This window comes from Sinohyriopsis cumingii, chromosome 4, assembly GCF_028554795.1.
Source record: "Sinohyriopsis cumingii isolate HCF-2022 chromosome 4, ASM2855479v2, whole genome shotgun sequence".
Lineage (NCBI taxonomy): Eukaryota > Metazoa > Mollusca > Bivalvia > Unionida > Unionidae > Sinohyriopsis > Sinohyriopsis cumingii.
The window spans coordinates 88,611,694-88,623,845 of record NC_142964.1 but is presented as its reverse complement, the minus strand read 5'-3'; the positions used below and the strand labels follow the sequence as shown (position 1 = coordinate 88,623,845).

Below are 12,152 nucleotides of genomic sequence, written 5' to 3'. Positions count from 1 at the left end.
GTGCAGTTACAAGACAACGAAGAATGAAGTCAACTGTATTCATTTAAATACAAATTCGTACATGCAAGAAAGTGTTTAAATTCATGCAAGCATGGAGGGGATGAAGCCAGTGTTTTGTTCCTCCTTATATTTGTCATGTCTCTGCCAGAAAGAGCAAGAGAGAATTACATGTCTCTGTCCAGACCCGAGCCTTCCATGATGCCATAATATGAACTGCCTATAGGCAGCATGTCTGTTGGCGCTCATCAAGTCAACTTCATTGTTGAGGACAAGAACATTCCATCTGTACATCCTGGCCAAGGCAAGTACAGCCTCCTTAGGATTAGAACTTGAAAATCCTGAAAAATTATTCCAATTTGTAATATGCTCTTTCTAAATTGCAAAACAAAAATTAAAATTTTTTTTTCTTTAGGAACATGCGCTTATTCCAGTGTTATTCATCTTTGATCAGCAAATTCCACTGTAAAATACACATGGATCAAAACTCCACACAGCTCTTATTTTGACATAAGCAATGAGAGTTCCATCGCAACTAGAACTGATCTTAAGTGTAGTTTATGTTAAGATGGACAGCTCACAGTTTTTGGAGAGCATTTTATGAAGTCAGAGACTCCTGCATTGGGATCATAAAGGAACAGCTGATTGCAGATGAAGATAATATTTACCTAATAATTTTAACCTTGTTTCATCATCAGCTTAGATTTGTTTAGCATAGTGAGGTATCTACATTGAAACCAGGTAATGAAAAGAAGCTACTTGATGTTTATTAATTGTAAATAAAAAAGTCCTTATCATTTACATATGTATGCAGGTCTGTTTTTGTATGGCTTACAAATTTAAAATTCATTCACAGTAGTTGCAAAAAAGTAATCTAAGCATCTCACCAAAAGTCTTGAAACTTACTTACATTAAATAAACTCTTAAGCATGTTAAGAATAATGCATTAAGAGACAGTATGCATTCTATACAAAACTTAATATATTTATTACCGGCAAAAGTGATATGCAGAGCTGTCTCTCACAACTGCAATTCCAGGTCTGTGGACATTTCCTACATTTTCCACACACCATTCTGGTAATTCTGTGATGGGGGTTGGGTGATAACTGCCACACTGCCTTGAACCTGGCTCCAATACATTCAAGACAAGGCTGGGGTGGAACTGCAGCATCTGTATGAATAATTCACTCAGCCAGTCTGGCTCCACACTTATGATCTCCTAGAATTTGTTTAAAAGATTAAGCATACTGAATCCCTGTATGTTTGTGTTACAAAAATCTTGAAAGCTAAAATCATGATACTATGTAAATTTCACCATTTACAACAATCATGTATTTACATCAATTATCAATCTTTGCAAGTCCACCTTGGAAATGGAAGTCACCTCAAAATGTTATATTGTAAGAGTAACTACCGAAGTTTTAATTCTGTGTGTAAATGGATGCAGTATTTTGATTTTATCAGTACAAAGTGCAAGTTACACATTCATAGGCAGTTGCTATACATATCCTGTACACAGAAAAAGGTTTTCTGTAATGTAGCCCACATACCTGTCAAGTTATTCATACCTTTTGTGATATATATTTTGTACATAAAAATTTTAAGCTTTGGCAATCACATGCTCAAGGAATACATAAAAGTTTCTGAAACAATTAAAAAAGTTTCAAAATTGCCATTGAATCAAGTAACATTTTTATTACAGAAAACATTTGCAGTAATCACCAGTTCAGAGGTGGAAAAGCTGAATGCCAAGCAGACTGGGCAATTAAAATTCTGACCCAAAATATTAGATCAGATATGAAAAAAAATCTGTTTCTTGCAAGCCTTTATGTCAGTCTAAATTCTGGACAAATAAAACAATTTAGGATTATTAAGTCCTTATTTTTATCATGACAGTGCATATATAGTATTATCTTAACATATATTGGGGCCTTAGAAATACACCTTAAGGAATGCATTATATTTAAAACATGTGCCATGTGAGGCAGCTGTTTGTACCATTTTTACAAGTCTTTGGTATGACTCGGCCGGGGATCAAACCCATGACTTCCTGCATCCGGAGTGGTCAGAGTCTTACATGAATGTTTCTGTCTAACGCCTGACTGATTAGGGTGTAACAAGTGTTTCATTAAATATGACATGAACGAGTCATGGACATGTTTTTCAATCAATTTTGCCAAGTTCTGGTAGTATTTAAATTGGCTGGTAGTTATCAGCATCATTCTCAGAACCATATTTGTGCATAGGCATTACTTTTGCAGTTTTCCATATTTTCGGGACAGATGAGGCTGCAATATTTAAATTGATTATGAAAATGTTATGCTATTTTAAATAGCTCAGAGGCAGAAGTTTTAATGAGTGGTGGACCAATCTGATCAAGTCCTGTAGCTTTCTTGGTATCAAGTTTACTGAGACAGTTTCTTAACAAAGGGATTTTTTTTCAGTTCATTAAAGTTGTTTTCTATCACTGGTTCTTTCAACTTAGTTTCTTCAAAAGGTTTTCTTGATCCACCATGTCATAAATTTTCCTCAAATCTACAAATACGGATCCTATTATTCCACTTCGATCAAGTGTTTGAAGCCATTTATCAGCTAGAGAAATCAAGTCAGTCTCAAGTGAATATTTCTGTCTAAAGCCTGATTGATTAGGGTGTAACGGCAAGTGTTTTGTTAAACATGACATGAACAAGTCATGAACATGTTTTTAAATCAATTTTGACAAGTACTGGTAATACATGTATTGAAATTGGCTATTTTTGATCCCTTTGAGATAGAGAAACATATCTCCTTATGGATTTTTTCAGTTCATTAAAGTTGTTTTCTATCACTGGTTCTTTTAACTTAGTGGTAATGTTAGTGAAAAAATTATTAAAAACATTTGCAATGTCAGTGTCATCAGTGACTTTTGTGTCATTTACCAGAAGTGAGTGAATTTTATTTGTCTGATCTTTGTGTGTTACCCCAATGAGTTCACTGAAGACTTTCCAAATGGAGTTTGTGTTGCTCTTTTTGTTTTCAAGCATTGATTGATAAAAAGTTTTTTTTTTAAAGCCCTTTAATCATACTTGTTATGTTATTTCCCCATACTTTATATTGTGCATGATTTCCCATAGCCCAGTGCTAGACATCACTATAAACTGTTACACTGCAGACATCACAGCAATATGACTGAAAAAGTGTTAAAGCTTCATTAAAAAAATCCAAATCCATAAATAAGTCAATCCACACCCTCAGAGCTTCATCTATGTCATCAAAATTTTGGATAATATTCCATAAAACTTTATATAGGTCATCTTGAAATTGTTCTTTATTTCAATTTTGGAAAGATCTGTAAGTGATGGTTTGTGTGTATTTTTCCTATTTCTCTTGTATTTAACCTTTGTTGTCAAAAAAGTAGGATTGTGGTCACTAAGACCAACATTTGGTACCTTAACATAAGCCACATTGTCTGGTAGGTTGGTATAAATGTGATCAATAAGGATCATTGATATTTCTGTTACTGTTGTGGGCTCATTTACCAGCTGAACTAGGCCTAATGATTCAATAAATTCCATCTAGTTACTCATTATTTGAGTACTGAGTAGGTCCTTATTTACACTGCTGAGTATATATGTTTCCTTCTCCTGTGCAAGAACATTTTCTATTTGTTTCAAAAAGTTATCATTCCAAATTGCCTTGGAGGAAGGTGGCCTATAAATGGAACCAACTAGGAATGATCTTGCATTATTCTGAGAAACTTCCATCCAAATACTTTCAATTTCATGTGACTCCAAATCAGGTTGCCTTTCTGCATTTACATCTTCCCTAATGCATACAAGACCTCCCTCTGCTATCTCTTTATCCCTGTGTAATGGTTTATTGTAGCCTTGACAGTGAAATAGATTATCATTGTGGTTAGCATTTAATTTGGTTTCAGTGAGTCCTAAAACATGTATATTATTTTCTTTGGAAGACAACATTAACTTAATCTGTTCTATTTTTTTCCACTATACCTTGTACATTTAAGTGACCCATGTTAAAACCTTTTGTATTTAGTTTCATATCAATTATATGTATGTCATCATGCAATGGGGAACTCTGTGAGATTGTCCCCATACTACTTTTATCATTTTGGTGTTATATAAGGTGGCCATATAAATGAGGTGGCCTCTGTATTTTCTATGGTATCTGTGCATGGTCTTCCTTTATCAAATGATATTGGGGTGGGGTGGTGCGTAGCAACAAAAAGTAAAGCAGTTTAAACATTCATTGTTTGGTAAAATAAATAATCTTACAATACAAGTATGTATTTTCTAAGCTGTGCAAAACACTACTGACTTATGTATTAGAGTCTTTGCCAAGTTACTTAGTACCAAACATTTTGCATTATGTATCAATACTTGTTTTGCAAGATATAAATAAACAATTACCCTCATTCTTGTCTGCCTTGTCTGAACTATTGTGTAGAGCTTGGTCAGCTGTTTTCAGGCTGCACGAAATGTCTTCCTTCTCTTCCCTCTCTGGTTCTTGCTCCATGCCTTGTTCTTCCTCTCCCTCTTCCTCTTAAAGGTCGCTCTGGAATTGAGCTTGAAAGTGAGCTGATTTAAGTCTCTCTAATGAATTTAAATATGTAAAAGTATTTCATTATTTGACAACTAATATATTCATGATTACTTATCAAACTAATAGGAATATAGTGTTAATCAGAAATTAATACATAAGAGGTTGTGATTTGATGGAAGTTTTCTGGGTTGGATCAGGTTAAGTGTTGGGTGGTTGGGGGTCCAAAATTTAAAAAGGGCCCTGACTTTCATCGAGTGGGCACCAAAGCGAAGTCTAAGTGTCTATTTACTCAGTGTGTATTATACCCAATAAACATGCGCAAGAATAAAACGGTGGTCAAACTTCAAGTGACTGTACGTTTGTGTGTGTGTGTACTTTTTATGATCTGGACTTGAGTTCTGGACCTGGATTCCATACTCCGGTTGCAGAGTTTTGAACACAAATTCTTTTCCGCTTTGTTTGAAACGCCAGGAAGATGGGTGTTAGGGGCCCAATGGTGACAATCGGGTTAGAATTTATAAATTGGTTATTGAAATTGCTCAGTTTTGAGCATTTTTTAATATCCTACGTGCTTTTCGTTTATAAAATTGAGTGGTGGGGACGTGCGGGAGGGGTCCTGCTAAATACTGCTAAGCCTGACAAAGCCATGCGAAGTCAAATAAAAAATGTGTATTTATATTGTTAATTATATTAATGAATAAATTAACAAAGCTGAAAGACTAGTTTTCAACATATTTATGCAAAATTAAATGACCGAAAATTGGACGACAGAGTACAAATTCTAAATCGAACAATGAAAAAGTAATAAGAAAGTATGACAAAATCATATGTAAACCATTTATTACTTTATAAATCGTTCACTGAACTTATCGAAAGAAAGTGCAATTTGTTTCAATATATGCTAATCACACAAAGCCAGACAAAGTCATAAAAGCCTAACAAATCCTCACAAAGCCTGACAGTCATAAAAGTCATTTTAGACAAGTGTATTTATAATGTAAATTATATTGACGAATAAATTAACCAAACCGAAGGATTATTTTTCAACATAATTATGCCGAATTAAAAAAACAATACAATTTGGCGGCAAAGTTCAAATTTGAATAATAAGAAAATCGTAAGTAAAATGTTTATAATTTAAAAAATTATTCATTTGAGTGATTATCGAAAGAGAATGCAATATTTCAATATGTCCTAAGTATACGATGCCTGACATACAAAGCTCGACAAAGCCACACAAAGCCTGACAGAGTCGTGCGAAGTCATATTAGAAAAATGTATATTGTAAATTATATTGACGAATAAAATAACCAAACAGAAGGACTAGTTTTCGACATAATTATAATTAATGATAAAGTACTGATAAAGTCTGGGGGAAAAACATATCTGAAATGTTTATTTTATAAACTGTACATTTGACTGTTTGCCGAAACATAAGTTGACAAACTCAACAAACCTTTCGATGTTTTATAAGAAAGGCATACACAGCCTGACAAGTCATACAAAGTGACAGTAAAATTGTACTATTGTTGTATGGTGTTTCTGCCACATAAATTACCAAGAAAAATGTTGGATTTAATACTCACACCATTATGAATGACCAGTAATTGGGAGACAAATTCCAAATAAACTGCACCTCAAAAAAGGCATACAGAGCCTGACATAGTCTTGACTGCAATGTTTAATATTTTAAAATGTCTGTATACAATAAACTATAAACATAAATGGTTATTTTTCACACAGGCACACAATGTCATAAAATGGCATAATAAAAATGTGTTAAGTTAAAAGTGAGATTGTCCTACTCACATACTTTTGATTGTAACAGGCGATAACACGTGTTAATGGAATACAGTAGCACTTCACGACCATATGCCGTAAATGTTGTATTAACAGTAAATAATTTCCAGTATTGTAAGTTTAAAAATGTTCTATCCTTGTACTGAGTTAAATAGATAATAAAAAACAATGACCATAGACAACGGAAACATTTTATAATTCTGCTATATTTATTGATATAAATTTTGTATCAACACTATATATTTTCGAATATTGTAAATAATTGCCACGTATTTGTCCGTCTTGATCCTGTCATTTTTTTCCTCCCACCGCTTAACCTAATTAAATATGTTTATAAATTGACACGAGGATGTTTCACTGTCAAACAAAAGGAGAAAGTGTAGAAGTAATAAATAAGAAAATTCAACTTCCATTCTTGTACCACAAAAACTTTCAAATATAACTATAAAGTAGTTATACATATATTTCAATGTTTCCTTTCAAAATTAAACTTAGAAAGATGGAGAAAAGAACGAGATCAGAAGATCGTACTCTCCGTTTTGTTGACATTTTGCGCGGTCTCGTAGCGTGGTTGTGTTTGAGTCGCACTAAACACCCCGAGATTCTCCAAGAACACATCAAGACTTTATAAAATACCTACTTAAAATTTCAACAACAACAAACAAACAAACAAACAAAAAGTTTGAATGTTTAGCGATTGTCTATGTAACTGGAAAAGTAGAGAGATCAAAGAGTTGCCAAGGGAAGTGTTCGGGTGCTGTAACGTGAATATTTATCGACATGTATAAATAAGTAGCAATACCACATGGGAGCAAGATATTTCGACCCCAAGAAAATTCCCAAGGCATTTCGACCCCAAGACACTTCAACTCAAGTCAAGGGACAATTCGCCGCCAATTCACGCATATCTAAAACAATAATTAGCACTAATATTAATTTCCACTAATCACGCCATTATTTATTGACGTCTCCAATTAAATAAAATACCAACACATCTCTAAGTCGCCGAAAAAGATGTCAACAGTTAATTATAATTAAAGTCACTTTTATTAAGTTAATGAATGCACACTAATCTGAATAAAAACAAATTACATTTACCGCGCACTATAAATTTGCATAAAAAATCCGATTTTTTTAGAAACAATAATTAGCACACTGCTAATGGTCATTTCCACTAATCACATGGTTATTCATTGATGTCTGCAATTCAAAAAAAAAATATGTAAACAGTTAATTATAATTAAATTCACTTTTATAAAGTTAATCAATGCACGCTAATTTGAATGAAAAGAAAAAGGTTTGAAAATTAAATGCACCACACGCTTTAAATTTGTACAAAAGGGACTAAAATTTTCATTACATGCTAGTTTTTATCCTAAGCATTTATAAAGGTGTTTGGCATACTTGTGTGTAACATTTTTTAAAATTAATTGATAGTAAATACAGTTTATATTGTGACATTTCGATCGGATATAACATAAAGGGCACCGCATTGGTCTTCTTCTTGTCCTTAGGCTACGTCTCACTGTAGGACCATACATTAACACTCTTTTGAGACATCCTTGACGTTCTACATAGATCCTACGTATCCATAGACTCGTGTCTGTCCTATGGATAACTGCCCAGTTGGATCGGACATACATGGGTATGTCCGTCCGGAACATCATTGAAGACACAAGCGTGGAAGACTGTACGTCGGTCCACATCTAGAGGCGCCGAGAACAGGTGAATCAGTGCAGTGAACTGCGCTTATTTATAGGTAGAGGAAGGATTGAAACGGATTGAGTTCATTGACCAATCCAAACACGCGTTACAAAATTCAGTCAGCTCGCATCCAATCCGAAGAGAGCAGTCTGTGACGTCACGTGGTCTATATAGATTTGCTAGTGCCTGTGCGCAGTCAATTCATGCGACAGTTATTCAACATGACGGAAACTCAGAAAACGATAAATTGGGGTGCACCAGCAGTGGAGACCACCCAAGGGAACCCGGACTTACTTTCAGAAGAGGTAAATTGGGATTTTGTGGATTTTCTTACCTCGCAAGAATTTGTTCCGGAACCTTCGTCACCTTCTTCGTTACCGCACGTGGAGAATTTTAGACAGAGACAGAAAGAAGAATTGGAGAAATTTATACAACAGCAAAAGGAAGCGGAACAAGCTTTTCTCCTACAGCAACAACAGCAAGAAGAAGAGGTAAGAAAAAAACAGCAACAAGAAGAAGAAGCAGCAGCAAAGAAACAAGAGGGTGAAAATCAAACGGTCACGGTATTGTTAGACATTTTAGCGGAGTTAAGAAGTCTGAAACAAATGTATCAGACTTCTTTATTACGACCGAAGAGAATACGACCTTCCCGAGCTAAACACTCCAACCCTGTGACTAAGCCTACCGTGCCACCCTTAGTGATTTCAAACAAATCATCATCATCATCAACAGTACGCAGTCCAGAAGTAGGCCTTGGCCGTGGCAAAGGCTTAAGGCAGTTAAAGTTGATTGCTTAAACTCACTCCTACACCAAGAAAAAGGCCCTTTTCAGGGCCACCCACGTCTCTCGAAAAGAGATAGACTTTCAATTGCCAATAACTCAAAAAAAAAAACCATTTTACTCCTATAGTACGTGTATGTGCATGAGTGCGTAAGTGTACGTTCTTATTTTAAAATCAAAACCCAAAGACACTTACCTTTATATCTAATTTATTCTTTTATAAATATTTACAATCCAATTCACAATTCACAACAAATCACTTTAAAAAGTTCATACACTTCTTCTGTCTCATTGTTCACTCTCTCTGTTTTTTGAATTTCTTCACCGTCACAGTCTTGTCCTCCTCTTCCTCCTCACTTTCTTCCCTTCTTCTTTTCTTCTCCTGTTTCTTTTTCTTTGCCTCTTGTAAATAAAATTGTCTTCTTTCTTCCTCTTCTTCCTCTGAAGAATCCCTCTCTTCTTCTCACTCCTCTTGTTTCTTTTTTTGGGCAATCTGGAGACCAATGTCCTTTTTCTTGACAATAATAACAGGTATCTTGACTTTTGTCTTTTCTAACCCCTTTTTTTCTTTCTTGACGGTCTGGACACTCTGAAGACCAATGCCCTTTCTTCTGACAGATATAGCAAGTATCTTGACTTTTATCTCGCAAGGAAGGAGAGTAGTCTGTCGGCTGGTCTGAAGAGAATTTTCTAATGACCCCTCGCAAAGCTCTGATGAAACGTTCGATTTGGGTAGTCTCTTCCATCGTTGTGCTCGGTTTGAGAGTGAAATGAATAGTGAAAGGACAAGACACACACCCTTTTATATACGCTGGTCTGCCATGACTATAAATTAGTCCATGGTGTTTAAATTTTAGTCATTTGACTTTTTGCAGTCAAGATGAAACGATTCAATTCATTCGAGAAGAAAGAAGAAAGTAAGAGGCAGAAACGTGATCTATCGCCTCGTACCAGAGCTGAAGTCTTGGCACAAATTCATGCCAGTGATTTTGAAGAGGACATGAGTGAACCAGAATTCAAACCCAGAGAGCCTTCCTCTAAACAAAGTTCACCACCCTTAGTCAACCCTGAAAAGTACTATCACATTCGAGAGACAGAAAAGCGCTCCTCTAGAAAATTTAGAACCACGGCTTACACCTACACGGTGAAGTTTAAAAATTTCAAGTCCGACGTACCGTTAGAGAAAGCAGAAGGGTTCATCACCAAGATGTGGGATTCTTTGCTCACCACACTCAAGCGACAATGTCAAGCCAAAGAAGACGATCGCTTGAGACTTTCCATACAACACGACGGCTTGAAATCCCCTGTTTGGATCGAGTTTAGTAGCCCTGCAGAATTGACCCCTTCCAAAGTCATGGACAAAATTCAACACGTACAACAATCCAATGACCAGTTTGACATCACCGACGGAAAAGCCACACTGTTTATGACCCACGTGTTTCCTCCTCAAGGGACTGGACGCAAAAAGATGTTACTGGTGAACGACCTTCGTAGCATTAAGCGAAGCCTCGTCCAAATTCACAACCCTCAAGACCAGATGTGTTTAGCCAGGGCTATTGTGGTGGGACGAACCTATGCCAACAAAAACGACACGGTAGAATGGAAAAGAGCCTGGGAGAATATTCGAAAATCGGATCGAGCCAAACAACGAAGTGCAGCAGAACTCCTGTTGCAACAAGCCGACTTGCCCAAAGACACACCCTGTGGCATTCCTGAAATGCAAAAATTACAAGATGTCCTAGCTCCACGCTACACCTTGAAAGTGCACCCTCAAGAAATGCGTGGGCCTCTGTTGTTTCGAGGGAAAGACTTTAAGGATGGAAAATACATTCACGTCTATCATCACGATGACCATTTTGATACCATTACCAGTATCACCGGATTCCTGGGATACGGTTATTATTGTGAGAAATGTGACTATGGCTATAACAATCGAGAGCAACACAAGCATTGTGGATCGAAATGCTGAGGATGTTTGGCCTCTCCACCCTGTCTGAGCGAAGGACAAGAACCAGTGCATTGCTTCACCTGTCTGCGCACGTTTGTCAGCCCTGCCTGTTACCAACAGCATTTGAAAACACAAGGTTCACTGAAGAAATGCGTTTGTCAACTGCCGAGATTGTGCCCTACGTGTGGACAAGGCATATGTACCAATAGTGCCAAGGCACACGTATGTTTAGGAAAGAAAAAATGTCACATTTGTCATCACATCGTGGACTTGGAACACCATTGCTACGTGCAAAAATACCAACCAGAGAAAGAGGATGGACACAAGAAGAAAGGCAATTTTATCTTTTTCGATTTCGAATGCATGCAAGAGACTGGTATTCACATTCCTAATTTCTGCGTGGCTCATCGAGAGTGCGAAAAGTGCATTCAAGAACCTATCGTGAGTCATTGCCCTTACTGCAGTAAGATTCCTGGAGGGCGTGAACAAATCTTTCGGGTCCGAACACGCCAGCCGATTTCGCTCGATGGGTCTTAGACCCCATCGACAAGACGTGGAGTCAAGAGGACATCGAACGTTACGGAGATTGTCATTGCCATGCCACGGTGATGGCTCACAATTTCTCCGGATACAATGGACAGTTTCTTCTCAGATACTATACGGAACATGGCACCGAACGTCCTAAAGTCACTTTGAACGGAGCCAAAATCATTTTCATGCAAGTGGGACAAGTACAGTTTAAAGATTCGATGAGTTACTTGGCCATGCCTTTGAGTCGAATGCCTAAAACGTTTGGAATGACAGAAATGGCTAAAGGGTACTTTCCACACTTTTTCAATACGCAAGCCAATCAACACGCCGTTCTATCCCATTTGCCTGAGGCTCACTATTACGACCCTGACAACATGCGTACCGAACAACGAGAAGCTTGCTACGCTTGGTACCAGGCTCACGCCTCAGACCCTTTCGACTTTCAGGAAGAAATGCTAAAGTATTGTCGTTCAGACGTGGACATTTTACGACGTTGCTGTGGAAAATTTCGAGAACTGATCATGAAACACGGAGGAGTCGATCCTTTGAAAGAAGCTTGCACCATTGCCAAAGCGTGTTCCTTAGTGTACCGCCAACGAGTCATGCCTGAAAACACCGTGGCTGTCATCAGTCCTCAAACGACCAACTATGTCAAACGTCAATACTCGGTCAAAGCCCTACGCTGGTTACATTACTTGTGCGACAAGGAAGACAAATGGATTCAGCATGCCCGAAACGGAGGAGGAGAAAAGACCATCGGAACGCATTCGGTTGATGGCTGGGACTTAGAAAACCCCAAGATCGTGTACGAGTTTAACGGTTGCTTATTTCACGGATGTCCTGCCTGTT

The 12,152-nt window shown here is 37.0% G+C and overlaps 1 long non-coding RNA gene across 2 annotated transcripts in view; it reads right to left on the bottom strand.

Moving 5' to 3' along the window:
• Positions 1 to 19: 19 nt before the first annotated feature.
• Positions 20 to 12,152, bottom strand: part of LOC149801621 (uncharacterized) — a 29,425-nt gene continuing 17,292 nt past the window's right edge. For both annotated transcript variants that reach the window (XR_016420696.1, XR_016420697.1), the window contains exons 2-4: positions 4,407 to 4,551; positions 990 to 1,216; positions 20 to 338 (exon numbers count right to left, since the gene is read on the bottom strand). This is a non-coding gene — a long non-coding RNA (uncharacterized LOC149801621). The remainder of the gene's footprint in view (positions 339 to 989; positions 1,217 to 4,406; positions 4,552 to 12,152) is intronic.